The sequence below is a fragment of the Cydia fagiglandana genome, chromosome 2, assembly GCF_963556715.1.
Source record: "Cydia fagiglandana chromosome 2, ilCydFagi1.1, whole genome shotgun sequence".
NCBI lineage: Eukaryota > Metazoa > Arthropoda > Insecta > Lepidoptera > Tortricidae > Cydia > Cydia fagiglandana.
Window position 1 is genome coordinate 11,662,083 of NC_085933.1, and position 18,352 is coordinate 11,680,434.

The 18,352-nt window shown below is 40.3% G+C and overlaps 1 long non-coding RNA gene across 1 annotated transcript in view; it reads left to right on the plus strand.

Annotated features, from left to right (window-relative positions):
* The first annotated feature begins 491 nt into the window (after positions 1–491).
* Positions 492–18,352, plus strand: part of LOC134676770 (uncharacterized) — a 111,808-nt gene continuing 93,947 nt past the window's right edge. Inside the window, exons 1-2 of the long non-coding RNA XR_010099957.1 lie at positions 492–584; positions 1,464–1,688. This is a non-coding gene — a long non-coding RNA (uncharacterized LOC134676770). The remainder of the gene's footprint in view (positions 585–1,463; positions 1,689–18,352) is intronic.

Below are 18,352 nucleotides of genomic sequence, written 5' to 3' on the forward strand. Positions count from 1 at the left end.
CCTCCCTTGCTCGTGCCCATGCCCTACACGCGCAGCCTCGAGCTGCTCGCGCTGCCCCGCCCCGACAGCGTCGTCGGCGCCGTGTCCGCCGTGCTGCAGAACAAGTGAGTGCAGGAGCCACCTCCCCTGCTCGTGCCCATGCCCTACACGCGCAGCCTCGAGCTGCTCGCGCTGCCCCGCCCCGACAGCGTCGTCGGCGCCGTGTCCACCGTGCTGCAGAACAAGTGAGTGCAGGAGCCACCTCCCCTGCTCGTGCCCATGCCCTACACGCGCAGCCTCGAGCTGCTCGCGCTGCCCCGCCCCGACAGCGTCGTCGGCGCCGTGTCCGCCGTGCTGCAGAACAAGTGAGTGCAGGAGCCACCTCCCCTGCTCGTGCCCATGCCCTACACGCGCAGCCTCGAGCTGCTCGCGCTGCCCCGCCCCGACAGCGTCGTCGGCGCCGTGTCCGCCGTGCTGCAGAACAAGTGAGTGCAGGAGCCACCTCCCCTGCTCGTGCCCATGCCCTACACGCGCAGCCTCGAGCTGCTCGCGCTGCCCCGCCCCGACAGCGTCGTCGGCACCGTGTCCGCCGTGCTGCAGAACAAGTGAGTGCAGGAGCCACACAGACAAGACATCCTCCAGACTGAGCATAGCGCTACCCCCTATATACGGCAAATATACGGTACTTTTACTCCATTTTCGATTCAAGTGTCTTTGTGTGACGCCCGTGTCTTTGAACGGACCAATCACGGCACGGGGCACGTCCCACGCACCCCTGTATTTTTGGCAGCATCGGCTTCATGAAATATTTGCTCTAAGCCCCGTCTAGAGGATTCCTAGTCTATGAGCAGCCACCTCCCCCTGCACGCGCCCATACCCTACACGCGCAGCCTCAGTGTGATGCTGATGTGGCACAGGATTACTAGGAGGGCTGACTCCAAATAAACTGGGACAATAGCCACGAAAAAGAACAAAGAAGAAGGCAATTTCTATGATTCATCATCTTCCTAGCGTTATCCCGGCTTTTTGCCTCCTGTCTGGGGTCCGGTTGGCAACTAATCCCGAGAATTGGCGTAGGCATTAGTTTTTACGAAAGCGGCTGCCATCTGATCTTCCAACCCAGACCAACTATGCCTTATTGGGATTAGTCCGGTTTTCTCACGATGTTTTCCTTCACCGAAAAGCGATTGTTAAATATCAAATGATATTTCGTACATACCTAAGTAAGTTCCGAAAACTCATTGGTACGAGCCGGGGTTTGAACCCGTGACCTTCGGATTGCAAGTCGCACGCTCTTACGGCTAGGCTGGTGGCCTAGTGCGTTTCAATTTCTATAAATGAGGGGTAAATATTTCCTCATTTTGTTTATGTTCTGCCCCCAAAGGATGTAAAGGTTCTGCAAATACTTACATTAAATCATTTTTTCTACAATACCTACACGTTTTACTGTGGACCGAATAAATAACAGAAACTTTTTTTTTCAGAATATCTCAAGCAGCCAGCCAGTAATCGGACTAATCGGGTAATCTGGCCCATACTCCACTACGGATTTTATTGTAAATAATTATATTTTATTATTTATTTTTTACTTATTTTCAAAATGTGGCGTTCACTGCCTCCTGCAATCTGAGATGTATCTGAGCAATGTATGTACTGTGAATGGAGAATTTAGATGATGTTATGAAAATAAATCTGTTAGGAAATGTTGTGTTATTATTGAAGATTAAAAGCGAAATCACTAAACTCGTTATTTGTAGAACTAAAATTTCTAATAGACAAGGTATTGGCATTTGATGTGGTAGACATTTGTCTTGACCCAATAGTTACTGGTTTACTCGTAGAATTATATGTAGTTGCAGCCACAAAAGTACAAATTCAAAATGATTGCGTAGTAAGTTGGGCAAACGAACAGTCATTTGACTATCTACTTATATATAGGATGTTAAAAAAGAGGGAAACCAAAAAATAAGTGCATTCCCTTGCGAGGGAGGTTTCGGGATTATACTGAGCAACTTTTACTATAGGACCAACCCCGCGAAATCGCGAAAAATAAATTACCTCCCATAGAAAATGGACCAGCCAAAATGTATGTATGAAACAGCCAATTTTTTTTCGCGGGGTCTGGGTTGTGCCCATAGTAATTGCTCAGTATAATCCCAAAACTTCCCTGGCAACGGGAATGCACTCGTTCGTAAGATGTCGCTAGGCACCCCAAAGGCGTCATACTACATGGTAGTTAGAGTTAACCACGAAAAGTCTGCAACGATTTTGGAAAACATGGACAATTTGTGTCCATGTCGATCCATTATTTCCTTTACCGGATGAGTTTATTTGCGGGCCTTCTTGCACCTACTAATGAACATCAGATTATGTAGGGTTGTAAGTAATGTAGGTAGGGTTAACTTGTCAATATTGAGGACTCAAGTTATGCAGCATAGGAGCCGTCAGATTTTTGTCGCGAGGCGTAAATGTGACGTTTGTGCTTCCGATGTAGCCCACGAGATGGCAGAACCTATCAACCTACTATGCACAAGGAAACGTACCTAGGAGCACGCTAGATGGTAGCACTTGCTTTGGCAATGTACATGTCCACATATGTTTCCGATTCAGGCCACAAGATGGCACCCTCCCAATGCGCACGGTCTCTATGAATGATATAGTCAGACCGTAAAAAGTCTGCAGCGATTTTGATAGCCCACGTAGTGCAAGTGTCATTTTAATCGTCAAACTTCTATGTAATTATGACGTATATATAACACTTACACTGCGTGGGCTATCAAATCCGCTGCTACTTGTGCGACTTTACCTACTTTTTAATATTATTTGCTTTTTAGGGTTCCGTACCCAAAGGGTAAAACGGGACCATATTACTAAAACTCCGCTGTCCGTCCGTCCGTTCGTCTGTCACCAGGCTGTATCTCAAGAACCGTGATGTATTTCTGTTGCCGCTATAACAACAAATACTAAAATGTACGGAACCGTCGGTGGGCGAGTCCGACTCGCACTTGTCCGATTTTTTTATTAAATTTTATCTGCTATGTCGTACCTACTTGTACGTCTTAACGCGACGCGTCGTATGTTGTATAATAACCAGGCATCTTAAATTTTATAGCATTTTTGGTGCAGGGGAGTGGTTTTAACGGAAATGGTATAGATAATTCCAACTGAAATGGCAAATTAAGGTTCATCATTGGCCTGTAACATCAATAAGATGATGGCTTAAACAGCGTCCATAAGAGTGCGGCACTTCCGCAAATGACTATTAAGTCCAATGAGAGAGCATAATTAACGTTAATTAATCATTAGGGTTGAAATTATTTATACCAATTCCGTTAACACCACTCCGCTACACCAAAAATGCTAAAAAATTTACGATGTCTGATAATAGATAACTGTCAGTCGTCACTGTCAACAAGTTACAGATTTACAGATGAAGTTATAATTGTTATCCTTCGTATTTTCTCGAAAACTTTCGTATTTGTCATACTGCTTTAGTCAACCTCAGTACTTTTTGTACCGAGACCGACCGAAATAGTAAGACACGTTCGAACGTTTCGACGTTTCCGTGAAAATACGATGGAAAATAATTATGCATCAAATATTACATCTGTACCGCGTAGGTATGCCGCTTCAGTTGGATAATTATAGCCAGCTACTTGCATTGTACGCACAAGCTATTTACTTGTCATCTCGTGACAGTTTCACGAAATGGATAAGTCAATCCGAAAAAACAATTTCCAAAAATCCACAAATCCTGTCCATTGAGCTGCGGAAACAATGCCGTCCCTTACGGGCCTGCCGCGTCGGCGGCGACAGAATGATGGATCGCGACCACTTGTGTATTGTAGTGGGGACCCGGGAATTGAGATTTCGGGGACGTCGGTAAATAGCTGTTTCTCACGATATTTGTTTTTATCGCAAGAATGGAATATCTAGCTGCATTCGTATTATGTAATGTGTTTACTTCTTTCCAAATAGCTACTTTTAGGTACGTGTCGAAGGGAACCAATGTTTGCATGTCTAAAGCCGACCACTGACTAACAGGCCGCCGGACGATATCGGCCTGTCAGTTAGAACAAAAATTTGACAGTTCCGGCCGATATCGTCCGGCGGACTGTTAGTCAGTGGTCGGCTTAAGCGCTGTCTTTCTTACAACACTTAATTTGCTAGTTGGGCAGGGGCCCTCGAAAAGTGCCTCTTAGGTACTATTTACATTACTATACATAAGGTACCTACTACCTACGCTACTATTTTATCACGCACCTACTTACTGTGTCTGAAGTCCTAAGGAAAAACAGCATAATTTTTTTTATCTATTCTCAATTGTGCGAATTACGTAGGTACGGTATTATTCATCCTCATGCTTCCTTGAGCCAAAAACCTAATGTGAAGTGCTCGATGCGGTAATAACTTTGACTTAATAGTAGGTATTATACTTTTCGTGCTTCATTTGGTCTCTGACCTTGGGTTCGTATACATTACGAGTACATACAAACCAGTGCCGCTTTTATTAGTTCAGTTGTCTTTGGACGCATGTGACTATTGGCATCTGGTTTATCTCGTGAATCGATCTCTCTCTACGTGAATGCAAAGGTCGAGTGAAATCATCATCATCCTCCATTCTTCCCTCCCATATATCCTTCCCATATATCCTCCTTCTTACATAATATTCCTCTGTAAAAGTAAAAAGCCAACTCAGGCAGCGAACCTACCTACCTATACCTACTAATGGCCGCTGTTTTCTACCTACAGCTGTGGCAAGAAATAATATAATGTTGATAATTGGTTAGAATATGAAACGTGTAACTAGGGAGCTGACGAATTTTATAAATAACGTTGTATTTCGGAATTCCATGTCGAATTTCGTATTATTACGTACACGTGCACAGTAGGTTCTCCAAATCTGTCTGCGCCGTGATGGATCGGCAAGACCCGCATTATATTTTATTCCTACCTATATTGAAGATTGACATTTTCGTTACTTTTTTCCTGACGAAATTGGGATGTTGATAAGTAGGTATTTTGCGGAAATTAATGTTGAAAAAATAATACCCATTTTTTTTAGTCTTGTTGCTGTCTTGACGGTTATTTAGAATGTTAGACAGCGCTCACCCAATTTCGTTTGGAACCAGCTCATAGTTTTGAATATTTATCATCATCGTTTTAATTAAACTGACCATTATCATGGCAATGGCGGCGATGGCTAAAATAAATCGTCACCTTTATACATTTTCTATGGAGCTAGATTTGTATCCCCATCTGCTGGCACTTTATTTGAGGAGAAGTGTTTTCAATCAGTTTTTGATCTGCTAGGTACCGAAACCGAACTTAAAACAAGAGTTTGACCAGACGATATATAATTGTTCTCTTGCATATATTTTACCAAAATAATGTGTATACTATTGGCCGTGAAGTTTGCTTATAGTTCCCACACATTTTCCTGTTCCCAACAGTTCCGCTCGCTTAGCTTATTTCACTGTTTTGTGAGACGCTAATCCATCAAAAGTTTGCGAGTCCTCTGACAAAAGTTGTACCAACAGTTTAGTGGTGTGACGGCACTGACGGCTCCGTTGTACCTATTGTTTACTTGTTAATTGAACTTTTAAAGACTCACAGGTAAATCGTACCACAGAGAAATATGGGAGTTTAGAGTGCTCACTCCATAGAGCAGTAATCGACATCAATTTTCAATTAAGTAAAATAATTAACTTTCGTTATAACAAAAATAAATCGAGTAAATCGCATAAGATTGGGATCATTAAAAAAAAAACAGTGTAGAGGACTGAATTTCTATAAGAAATTCTGTTGGATAGATACATCATTTGATAAAAATATTTTATTGTATGAGAGCTGATAAGAGACTGAAAACTATGATGATTCTGTAGGTATGTGTTTTGGAAAAACTGATCCACGGTGACTACTATATTGTGTTTATGTTATCGTGCGTTGGGCGGGCCGACGAGATATTCAGCGTAGGTGCGCGAAACATGGAACCTGCACGGCTTGGTGAAAGTACAGGTCTTATCTATACGTATTTATTCACTTATCATAATTACACTATCACCAAAAATGTTCGTCTAAATACAGTCCTGATAAATCACTCACTAAAATCGGCTTATAGGTTACGAGTACCTAGGTGATCATGGATACCAAAAAAGAATCAACGGAAGTCCGTAGTAAAGCAGTGTATGCCTGTAATTTGTTTGTTCGATCCAATTAGAAATGAGGAAATCCGTAAGAAAACCAGAGTCGTTAACACAGACCTATAATGTTAACGACTCTGGTTTTCTTACGGATTACGGACTCTGTGGTCAGAGTTTCCAGACTTGGGCAGAAAGGTTAAGTAGTCGCCAGACTTCGAACCTGAGGATGCCACAGAGGAAGACTCCTAACAAGGTGCATATTAACTCACATTATAAACGGGTCTAACGCGAATTATATTCAATTAGTCAATTACCTTTATTTACCGACGTTTCGACACAGGTTTCACTGGTCGTGGTCGCGGGTGACTGATTGTCCCACGACCAGTGAAACCTGTGTCGAAACGTCGGTAAATAAAGGTAATTGAATATAATTCGCGTTAGACCCGTTTATAATGTGAGTTAATATGTATTCAAAACGCGAAAGTTTAAAATATTATATTCCTAACAAGGTGGTCTCTTTACACCTATTGATACCCTTAAGAGAGACTTGTAGTGATGGGTAGTGGAGTCTCGGCTATGATGATGACAATGAAAATGGGTATGAACAATCTATCTTATTACTTATCATATTTCGGCGCAATAAATAAATTAAAAAAACTGATTTTTCAAATGACGTGAGCGGCGAGGAAAACAATAGTCATACTTACCCAAATAATTGTACTGTACTTTCCTGCTGCCATCCCCACAGGCCTCTAATGGCACGTGACAGCGCTGATGGATCGGACTACCCCTCGCCCGCTACCCTCCTACATCGGGGAAGGCCAGAATTAGCGGATTTTTTGTTGGTGACTTAAGTTCACATTAATTTTGGGAATGGCAATGGTATGTATAAATAATGGATAGAATAAGTAACGAATAAATAAGAGGAAGCCTGAATGTTACACCCATACTTAACAGAAAATCTGAGAGCAAATCGCCATGCGTTGTACGGGCATCATGTGATGCGAAACTTGCGAAAGGTATTAGGAATGAATGTAGATTGTGGATTACAGGAGGAAAGACTACAGGAAAACCAAGGAAAAGGTTGACGGACTTTGTGAGAGATGAAATGAAAAGAAAGCAGGCGAATGATCAGATGACGATTCAGATAATGAGTTCAGAGATCAGATGATGTTTAAATATAAATATGTGACGTCCTACGGATAAAGGTACCTTATGGGGGTTGGCACTTTCGCTATTATTAACGCCGCTCCAATATTATTGCGGCGCTTTGCGACGTAAGCACCGACCGCCATAAGGTACATTTGTCCGTGGAACGTCACATATGGTGATCAAATCGTCCGTTTCGCAACCCATCGTCTCGTATAAAATGAGATCATCAAGAGCGCATCAAGCGGCAAATTAGTAGGTATAATATTTAATGAAACTGCATATTAGTTAGATAACTGCCTACGCTTTTCTCCCTTTACGTCATACTGTGATATCTTTGATTAGTGCTTCGACTTTAACGTATACCTAAACTGCAAAACGTAATTCAAGACCAAAAAGAGTAAGAAATATTGCCACTTTTTTACTAGCGCGTCTTGTATTTATGTATGTACAAATAAATAAATAAAAGTACTTTTTTAAATAGTAGGAGTAAAATTACTAATGAATAAATTATCTTAGCGTGATTATTTATTAAAAGGAATTTACAATTTTAGAAACAAATTATTGCAATGGCAACATTGTCTCACTTTTTTTGGTCTTGAATTACGTTTTGCAGTATAGTGTGCTCTTTATTTACTAGACTTTGCTTTTTTTATGATACATAAATTATAGGAGGCAAACGAGCAGACGGATCACCTGATAGTAAGCGATTACCGCCGCCCATGGACACCCGCCACACCAGAAGGGTTGTACGTGCGTTGCCGGCCTTTAAGATGGGAGTCCGGAAATACCGCAGGCGACAGTTCATTCCACAGTTTGGTTGTGCGAGGCAGGAAGTTTCTGGAGAAACGCACAGTTGAGGACTGCCAACCATCCAAGTGGTGAAGATGGTGCTTACACTCAGGTCTCTTATTTACACAATTAATTTGAACATTGAAGATGAACACTAACGGCTCATCTCGCAACCTTTTCAAATTCTTCGTTACTCTGATCAATAATACCTATAATATGTATATAAAACAATATACATTTGACTTCAGAGAAATGGGCGGGCGAAGCTAATTGTAAGTTAATTAAGAGTTTGTCTTATCCATAACCACGAACTATAATTAATATAGCAGTCCTTGGTAGTTCCTTTATGTCTAACTCGAGTTCATATGTCACGACGACCATATAAATAGGTATATGAGAAGGCCGTTCTACGCATGACTTAGTAAACCTCTGTCTATGAAGCGTGCTATGCCAAATTGATAATGACAAAAGCGTAGGAAATCTAAAATAAGTACCGTCAACAGCAGATTCGTCATATATTTCGGTGTGGTTTATTGGTTGGTCAGTGCAAATGGTAAGAATGACGTTGATCAGTATAGGTATTATAGGTACTTACTTGTTACAATATTTAGAGATTATTACACTTTACCGTTTAGATGAAAAAGTATGAGTCTTGCAAAAGTTAGCATGGCTCGAATCCACGGTAATACTCTCCTTAGATATCTAGTCTATCACGCGTATTCGGGAAACGAGATAATCACAAGATCTAGAGACGATATAGAGATCAACTAGATTTACATTAGATATCGACTAGATGTGACTTAGATATCTAAGTCATCTTCATCATCATCATCATCTCAGCCATAAGACGTCCACTGCTGAACATAGGCCTCCCCCTTGGACCTCCATTCGTACCGGTTGGAAGCCACCCGCATCCAGCGTCTTCCGGCGGCTTTAACAAGGTCGTCCGTCCATCTCGTGGGTGGACGTCCTACGCTGCGTTTGCTAGTCCGTGGTCTCCACTCGAGCACTTTCGACCCCATCGGCCATCTTCTCTGCGCGCAATGTGGCCTGCCCATTGCCACTTCAGCTTGCTAATCCGGTGAGCTATGTCGGTGACTTTAGTTCGTCTACGGATCTCCTCATTTCTGATTCGATCACGCAGAGAAACTCCGAGCATAGCCCTCTCCATAGCTCGTTGAGCGACTTTGAATTTTGAGATGAGGCCGATAGTGAAAGACCACGTTTCGGAGCCGTAAGTCATCGCTGGTAACACACATTGATTAAAGACTTTCGTCTTGAGGCACTGAGGTATGTCGGACGAAAAGACATTGTCACATAGCGCCAGCTAGTGGTTTAGGTGGAACTTCGTTGTTTTTGTTATTTCTGTTAGTGTTAATTTCTTTTTAGAAATATTGAACAGGATTTAATTTAATTATATAGTTTAGGTACAAATAGAAATATTTGTATTTCACCTTTTTTCTTGATATTGTGTCGTTAGTTAATTCAACCTACATGTTTAAAGGGTAGCACAATATGACTGGCAACGTGCTGTTCGTATTGTAAAGAGCACTAAATTTGAAATGGAAGGAAAATGGAATAAGAAGAAAAGACGGCATTGATTAGTGTCAGAACATAATATTGGTTGTTACAAAAATTAGAATATATTAATATAAAACTCAGCGTGGAAATTCATTGTCGCTGTATATAGTTCCGGAGATATATAACATTTGGTTACTGGGGTTTAATAGATCGAGGCAAATGTTGCTGAGGAGAGAGCTGTGTGCCCATGAGCGTGGCAAGCTGATGTAAGAGACGGGTCTTCTCAAGATCGGGACGCCTTTCATGGCCATTGTCACAAGTTCCGACCCAAATGCTATTCTTGACCGCTGCAGACTTTTCTGTAAGTGTTATGATTCGGTTCAGTGTTTAGGTGTCTGTCAGCAGTTGTGCACAAAGCTAAATCTCATGATATCTGTTATATTTTAGATCATCTGTCTCGTTCGTCTGGCGGAATGCAGACGAGTTAACTTGGAGGAATTAACATCGTCTGTGGCAACAGGTATGTGTTGGCCCTTAGGTAGCCCTTAGGTAGCCCTTAGTACGCTCATAGTTTACTTGAAGTGCAATTTTTATTATTGTCATAGATCGGTAACCTTTTGCTTTTGTCACATTTATAATGAATAACTTTAATATCATAACCAAGGTTTACTGTGATCTAATGGACAGTGTTACTTGCCAAATTTAATGCTCAGGTGTAACTTTCGTATTATAATTATCTGAATAAAATTTAATTAAACAACTAGTTTGTTGGTGGTTTGTCCTAAGTGTAAGAATGCAGATATTATTGAACCAACAGCTCTACCGTTAGCAGTCTGAGCTAGAAGTTGTAATTTTAGGGTATGTAGGAGAAGAAATAAATCGACTATCAAGTGGATTCTTGTGTTTTCTTTATTTTATACATCCCTAAGTATTATGTAACCAGTCGGGTACATTTTCGTAGGTTTACAGGTTACAACATTACGTAGTTTCCCGAACGCTGCCCAACCGAGTTGGATTCGGCGGTTGACCTCCTTCTCGAAGTTGGACCTACCTAATTGGACTGCTTGTCCTAGGTAGATGTACGAGTCAACAACTTCGAGTACCGAGTTCCCAACAGAGACTGGGATGGGCACAACATTGGCATTTGACATAAGTTTCGTCTTGTCCATGTTCATTTTCAAGCCCACCCGTTGTGAAACTCGGTTGAGGTCATCGAGCATCATGCTGAGTTCCTCCATCGACTTTGCCATGACTACGATATCGTCGGCAAACCGAAGGTGAGTGATGTATTCGCCGTTGATGTTGATGCCAAGTCCTTGCCATTCCAGGAGCTTGAAGGTGTCTTCCATTACGGCAGTAAACAGTTTCGGAGAGATAACGTCTCCCTGCCTTACGCCTCTTTGCAATGGCCTTCGTGCCTTCGTGCTCTGCTCCTGTACTCGGACCGACATGGTGGCGTATAAATACTTCAACACTTCGATGTACCGATAGTCAATATGGCATCGCTGAAGAGACTCAAGCACCGCCCATGTTTCCACCGAATCGAAGGCTTTCTCATAGTCCACAAACGCTAAGCATAATGGTAAGTTATACTCTTCGGTCTTCTGTATAACTTGCCGCAGCGTATGGATGTGGTCTATGGTACTATAGCCTTTTCGAAACCCGGCTTGTTCGGGAGGCTGGAAGTCATCAAGTCTGTGTTCGAGACGGTTCGTGATGACCCTTGAAAACAGCTTATAGACATGGCTCAGAAGCGTGATGGGTCTGTAGTTCTTCAATAGGCTGTTATCACCTTTTTTGAAAAACAGCACCACCTCGCCTCTATTCCATGTTTCAGGCGTTTTGCCCTCGCACAAGACGGAATTAAAGAGCTTCTGGAGGACTTTAAGTACCGGTGTTCCACCCGCTCTCCGAAGCTCTGAAGTGATTCCGTCTTTGCCCGGCGCCTTGTTGTTCTTAAGCTGCTTCAGGGCCATCCTAATCTCGTACAGACTGATGTCCGGGATATCTTCGGTATAATGTCGGGACAGCTTGGCTCTTGGATCTCCTACCAAGCTGTCGACGGGCTTTGCTATCGAAGTGTATAACTGTCCATAGAACCTCTCGATCTCGCCTAAAACCTCCGCTTTGCTCGACGCTATGCTGCCATCTTCCCGTTTCAGCTTCGTCAGCTGGCTTTGCCCAATAGACTTGTCCTTTGCGAACACTTTGGAGCCTTGGTTTCGCTCAATAGTCTCTTTAATACGGTTAGTATTAAAGAGACGCAGATCATGTCGCAAGGACTTAGATATACGTCTATTGAGTTGCCTATATGACTTCGCGTCATCGGGAGACTGCAACTGTAGCGAGCGTCGTTCAGCCATGATGTTTAAGGTTTGCTCGGTCAATTTCTGAGGTCTATCTTTACGGCGGGGTCTAAAAAACTTAGACCCTACTGTGTGGACAGTTTCCACTAGCCCGTCGTTGATTTCGTCCACTGAAGCCAAGTTCTCTAGGCAAGAAAAGCGGTTAGAGAGCTCTCATATCATATCATATCTAAGTCTTAACTTGTCGAAATCGTTCAAGAGGACCTCCAGAATCGCGGAAACGTCAAATTTGACATATCTATCTTACAAATATCTTTAAATTATCCATATCGTAACTTGTTGAGGTCTAGTAGACGTCTAATTCATTTCCCGAATCGAGCCTGTTATTCTATGAACGAGTAGGTACCTATCTAATATAGATTAGAATAGAATAGAATTTCTTTATTTGCCAGAATACGTATGGTACAAGATGACAACAGAAAAGGTTTTATATGTATCAGTATTCAGTCGAAGACAACATGCATATAATTGACAATTTAATAATTTTATTTTAACATAAAATAAAATAAAAGCACAATATTGAAAAAGTTAGATAGAATATAAAAACAGTGGGTGAATTTTTTACGTACAAATTCTTTAGAATAAAATAATTTAAGTGGGTTACTATTAATATGTGACGTTCCACGGAAAAAGGTACCTTATGGCGGCCGGTGCTTATGCTTACTTACGTCGCAAAGCGCCGCAATAATATTGGAGCGGCGTTAATAATAGCGTAAGCGCCAACCCCCCATAAGGTACCTTACCCGTAGTACGTCACATATAGGTACTTATACGTAAATGAATACTCGTACATTCCAAGGATTTATGTTTTGATAATTTTAATATTCTATACTGATTTTAGTCAGCATTTCGTTTTTAGGATTTCTAGGACATTAGGTACACATAAGTATTTCTTAAATCATCTAATTCCTACTCGTACCTAACTAAGTACATCTCCATGCAGCAACACAATATCTTAAAATACCTAAAATATAATAATAAGAGTTGTAAGTTAAAAACCTCAATAAATTGCGTCTGATCATAATGATAACCTTCTAATATACCATGATTGATCCGTTAACAGTTCCGGGTGCGCTCAAGCTACCGCCAGGTCCTGTTGCTATTTACGCTGAGAATGACATTTTAAAAAACCGGGCAAGTGCGAGTCGGACTCGCGCACGAAGGGTTCCGTACCATAATGCAAAAAAAAAACAAAAAAAAGCAAAAAAAACGGTCACCCATCCAAGTACTGACCACTCCCGACGTTGCTTAACTTTGGTCAAAAATCACGTTTGTTGTATGGGAGCCCCACTTAAATCTTTATTTTATTCTGTTTTTAGTATTTGTTGTCATAGCGGCAACAGCAATACATCATCTGTGAAAATTTCAACTGTCTAGCTATCACGGTTCGTGAGATACAGCCTGGTGACAGACGGACGGACGGACGGACGGACAGCTAAGCCTTAGTAATAGGGTCCCGTTTTACCCTTTGGGTACGGAACCCTAAAAATGTCAATAGGTACCTAATGCTTACAGTAGGTACATCCGTTTTGTAGTTATTCGAATCTATTTATCTCCAGAAAAAAAACTTGTTTTCCTGACCATTACCCAATGCTAATGAACCTACGGTGATAAATTCAGTGCGAAGACATTACACGTAAAATTTGACGTTTACACTTCCAAACGACACGCTATGCTATCGAACGCGGTGCAGACGACTTAGGACGGATTCTATCTGCTAAGGTGTATTTAAAACAATTGTATTGGCTTTTTGTATTTATTAACTAAACGGAACATACTTTTTTATCAGTTTTTCAAATTAATTAAATGCCAGCAGCCGAAAAGGGTATAGTCATAGGGTAGGGTATAGATTATGCGCTGTCGCCAATTCAGGGAAAAACAATAAATTATTGGTTGTAAATCGGATGCGGTAAGGGCCAAATTTTTATCTTTTCAAACATTGCGTTTGAGTTCTATCTTAGAAATTTGCAAAAGTCGTTACTTCAATAATAGGCAATTCACATCGATTTACTCGTCAGCCTATCGATTTAGACGTCAATTGATCGATTTGTTTGCCGACTCTTTATCTAGGACATACTTAGCTGTCGCAACAGCCAATTTTCATAATGGCGGTATGAATGTTGTTAGTGATTGTAATGATAGGCTAGGCCTATTGTACAGGAGTAAAATATTACTGAGCAGGCATAGAGTCCTTGATATTGTACTTATTGTTTAAAATTATTACATAATAGTACAGCTATGAAGATTAAAAAGGCCATTAAGAATTACGTAATATCAATTAAATATAATACTTAAAATTAAAATTAAGTACTAGATGTTTAGTATTTGAGCAAGAATATATAGATGCGTAACAGGGTGACCCATTTGGTTCGGTCAGTATGGGAACATCTGAAACTATAAGACATGCACGGCGCGATTCGGGAAATGAATTAGACAGTCACTAGATATTAAATAGTAACGATATGTGACGTTCCACAGCAAAAGGTACCCATGGCGGTTGGCGCTTAGCCATAAGGTACCTTTTGCCGTGGAACGTCACATATCGTTACTATTTCATATCTAGTGAATGTCTATTTCATTTACCGAATCGCGCCGGCAGTTTTTCTTGTTACTAAAATCGATGACATGGTTCCTAAGAAGAGATCGTCGTAGGTCTTATAGTTTCAGATTTTACCATACACCATACTGACCGATCTAAATGGGCCACCCTGTATTTAATAAACAGTAACTTGGCCGACTTTTCTCGATCAGGACGATTTTGTTAATAGGTGGAAAATTACTGGAACTGGCCACTTAGAAATAATAAGTCGTCTTATATATCAGAATTCAGAAACTTTTAGTATGGTCCACGTACCTATAGGTAGCACTTACTCCGCCACTAAGACGTTCTTGTACTTACTGAATTGTTCGACATCCGCATCCGCATTAAGCTCCGTATCGATTATATGCGGATGAGGATTTTGAAAATAATGCGGAAGGTCCGCGGTTGCGGATGCGGATGCTAATATTCGCAACATCCCTGGTAGGAGAGTACAGTAAATATTTTTGTAAATCTTTTTATCTAGATATACATATATATTTTTATACAGTTACAGCTACAGCATTTTAAGAAGAACAGAACAGCAGCAGCAACAGATGTTTAAGTTTTAGAGTTGCAATATTTATCTCGGTTTCAACTTCATGTTATAAGTATAATTATATGATATGGGATTTATATTCAATGTAATGGCATTCCGTTAATCTTTATTTGTTTAGAAGATAATTGGTTATAATTATGGACAACTACAATGGAATGTACGATTCACGGATGATTGTTAATCCAAACAAATTAGTACTAAATAACCAAATGATATTCCAATTAGTAATAGGACTTCCGATCTTCCTACTGACAGATTGTTACACATTAAACGACTCGGTCAACTGCCGGCCACAGCCACTCAGTAACGGTCTGCCGCCTCGGTTGGCCGTTCTTAATTTAAAATTTAAACGTCGGCAAAAAATGTCCGCGTATGTTTGAACCGGCCTATCGTGGAAGACGTGTTTTGCTTAATGAATTAGAAAAAGTAAGAGTGAGTTTGTGATCTGAGTTGTTTTGAATAGGAAAATGTTTCGTTTAGCGGTGAGTTTTTCAATCAATTTATAATAATAATAATATAATGGAAGGATGATGAATAAAGAGATTATAATAGAAAAAATATTTTAATTCATAACTTTTTAACTGAATATTTATTTACTTATACTTATACTTACTTACTTGTTCAATACCAAACTACTTTCGGCGCGATTCGGAAATTAGAGATTCACTAGATATGAAATAGCAAAGATATGTGACGGCCCACGGGTAAAGGTACTTTATGGCGTTTGGCGTTTACGCTATTATTAACGCTACGCGACGTAAGCGCCAGCCGCCATAAGGTACCTTTTGCCGTAGAACGTCACATAATATCTTTACTATTTTATATCTAGTGAATCTTTTATTCATTAGGATTCTTAAAGTGACATTCCATTTCCAACTGCAGCTGCAATACTGTTCATTTTCTATGGAAATTGACAATGACAGCGACGCGTTTCCATAGTAAAATGAACAGTATTGCAGCTGCAGTTGGAAATGGAATGTCACTCTTAGGTGTACCTATACCTGCCAAGGTATAGACATGTCTATGTGATGGATCATGGAGAAAATTTATTTCTTAAATTGACACGAGTAATGATATAATACGCATGTCTACCTGTCAAACCACTTTACATTATGTAACAAAACCTTAATTCGGTGCTTGTTTTTACAAACAAGTTTAAAAATAAAGCAGTATAATTCCGGTTGAGGTGCAATAATATAGCAACCTTTCATTATACTACAATTCGTTATTAATATGTACCTAATCTGTCTTAGACTAATTAAAATTTAATAAAGTACCTACCTAGATCAGATAAACCAGGCCCAATGTAGACTTTCTGTCAAAAAAAAAACCGGCCAAGTGAGAGTCGGACTCGTGTTCCAAGGATTCCGTAGTAGTCGTATTACATATTTAGATATTTATTTTAAGCATAACAGAAATACCTATTTATTACTTACGCTTAGGTACTTAATATACTTACTTTTTAGGGTTCCGTACCCAAAGGGTAAAACGGGACCCTATTACTAAGACTTCGCTGTCCGTCCGTCCGTCTGTCCGTCTGTCTGTCACCAGGCTGTATCTCACGAACCGTGATAGCTACAGTTGAAATTTTCACAGATGATGTATTTCTGTTGCCGCTATAACAACAAATACTAAAAACAGAATAAAATAAAGATTTAAGTGGGGCTCCCATACAGCAAACGTGATTTTTGACCAAAGTTAAGCAACGTCGGGCGTGGTCAGTACTTGGATGGGTGACCGTTTTCTTTTTGCATTTTTTCCGTTTTTTTTTTGCTTTATGGTACGGAACCCTTCGTGCGCGAGTCCGACTCGCACTTGCCCGGTTTTTTCTAAGTACATTAAATATTGTTTTCTTTGAGACCTACATTTTATATTAAATAAAGATAGATAAATCCCGCATGCGGGGTGCGGAAGATTTTCCATAACGCATGCCATTATGAGTTTCACAAGACTTACCGCCTGCGAGGAGCCACCGCACGCTGTTATCGAACTTATCGACCATTAAGCAATCTGCCGTACTTTTAATACGAGTAAGAGCAGTAAAGTAAACGTACGCCGTATGGGTGCTCGACGCTCCCATTACACGTCATCTTGAAACTTAAGTCATTGTCATTAGAGGTGACAGCAAGGTGACATCTATTGGGCATTAGCATGTCGAGCACTAGTACGTTTGCCTTAACTCAATTTGAAATTTAAATTCTTTCAATTAAATAACATATCGTAAAAGTACAAAGAATATACAAGTGAATATTTCAAAATGAGTTAAGTACTGCTCTTAGTTTAAGCACGGCAGTAGTACTGAGCCTTAAGTAAGTATACATATAGTTACTAAATTGAAATATTCCTCTTGGTCGTGTCCATAATATTACTGGTATTTTTAGTAATCTCAAAGCGTTTCGTACTCCTATGCAGATGGGTGAATCAACTTTGATGTTATTCTGTCCAGTTGGTGGAGGGAAAATAGTCGTACAGTTTATTTTTCATAAACGTGGTCCAATAAAAGCCTAAAAATATACAATAGGATTAAGTTGGTTTTAAAAGTCAAAGGCAAATGCAATGATTATATTTTTTTGTGAGATTTGTTTCTGGGTGATTATAAGCAAAACAATGAAGGTACGAGTACATAACATAGGTACCTATATGTGACGTCCCACGGGTAAAGGTACCTTATGGCGGCTGGCGCTTACGTCGCATAGCGCCGCAATAATATTGTAGCGGCATTAGTAATAGCGTACCTAAGCCCCAACCGCCATACCTTACCCCATACCTTGACCCGTGGGACGTCATATATAGGTTACCAATGTTATGTACTCGTCCCTTTTGTCGTGGAACGTCACATATTATCAAGAACTTCACATAGTTTTGTAATACTTTACAACTATTCATCTCTTTCTTGAATGTGACGACAGAATATGGAAACTAAGTTTTATAGGTACCTATTTACCTACTTTTAAAACAGGAATTACGTTTTGAAACTAACAAGTTTGCAATGAGATGTCTACATTATGGAATAAAATAATTTAGTATTTATCGTCAAGTTTCCTAAGCACCTCAATAACATCAATTAGGCCAGTAGGTGTTTTTAACTTTAATAACTTACGATCTACAACGTCACTGCATGGTGGTCCAATAAAATCACTTTCTCAGTTATATAATGGCGCATCTGCCTACTTCAACAACGAGAGAATTTATTGACAATATATTAGCATAATCCAGAAGGTAAAAATCAGATTATGTAAAAGAAGATACCTTAGTAGTTATACTT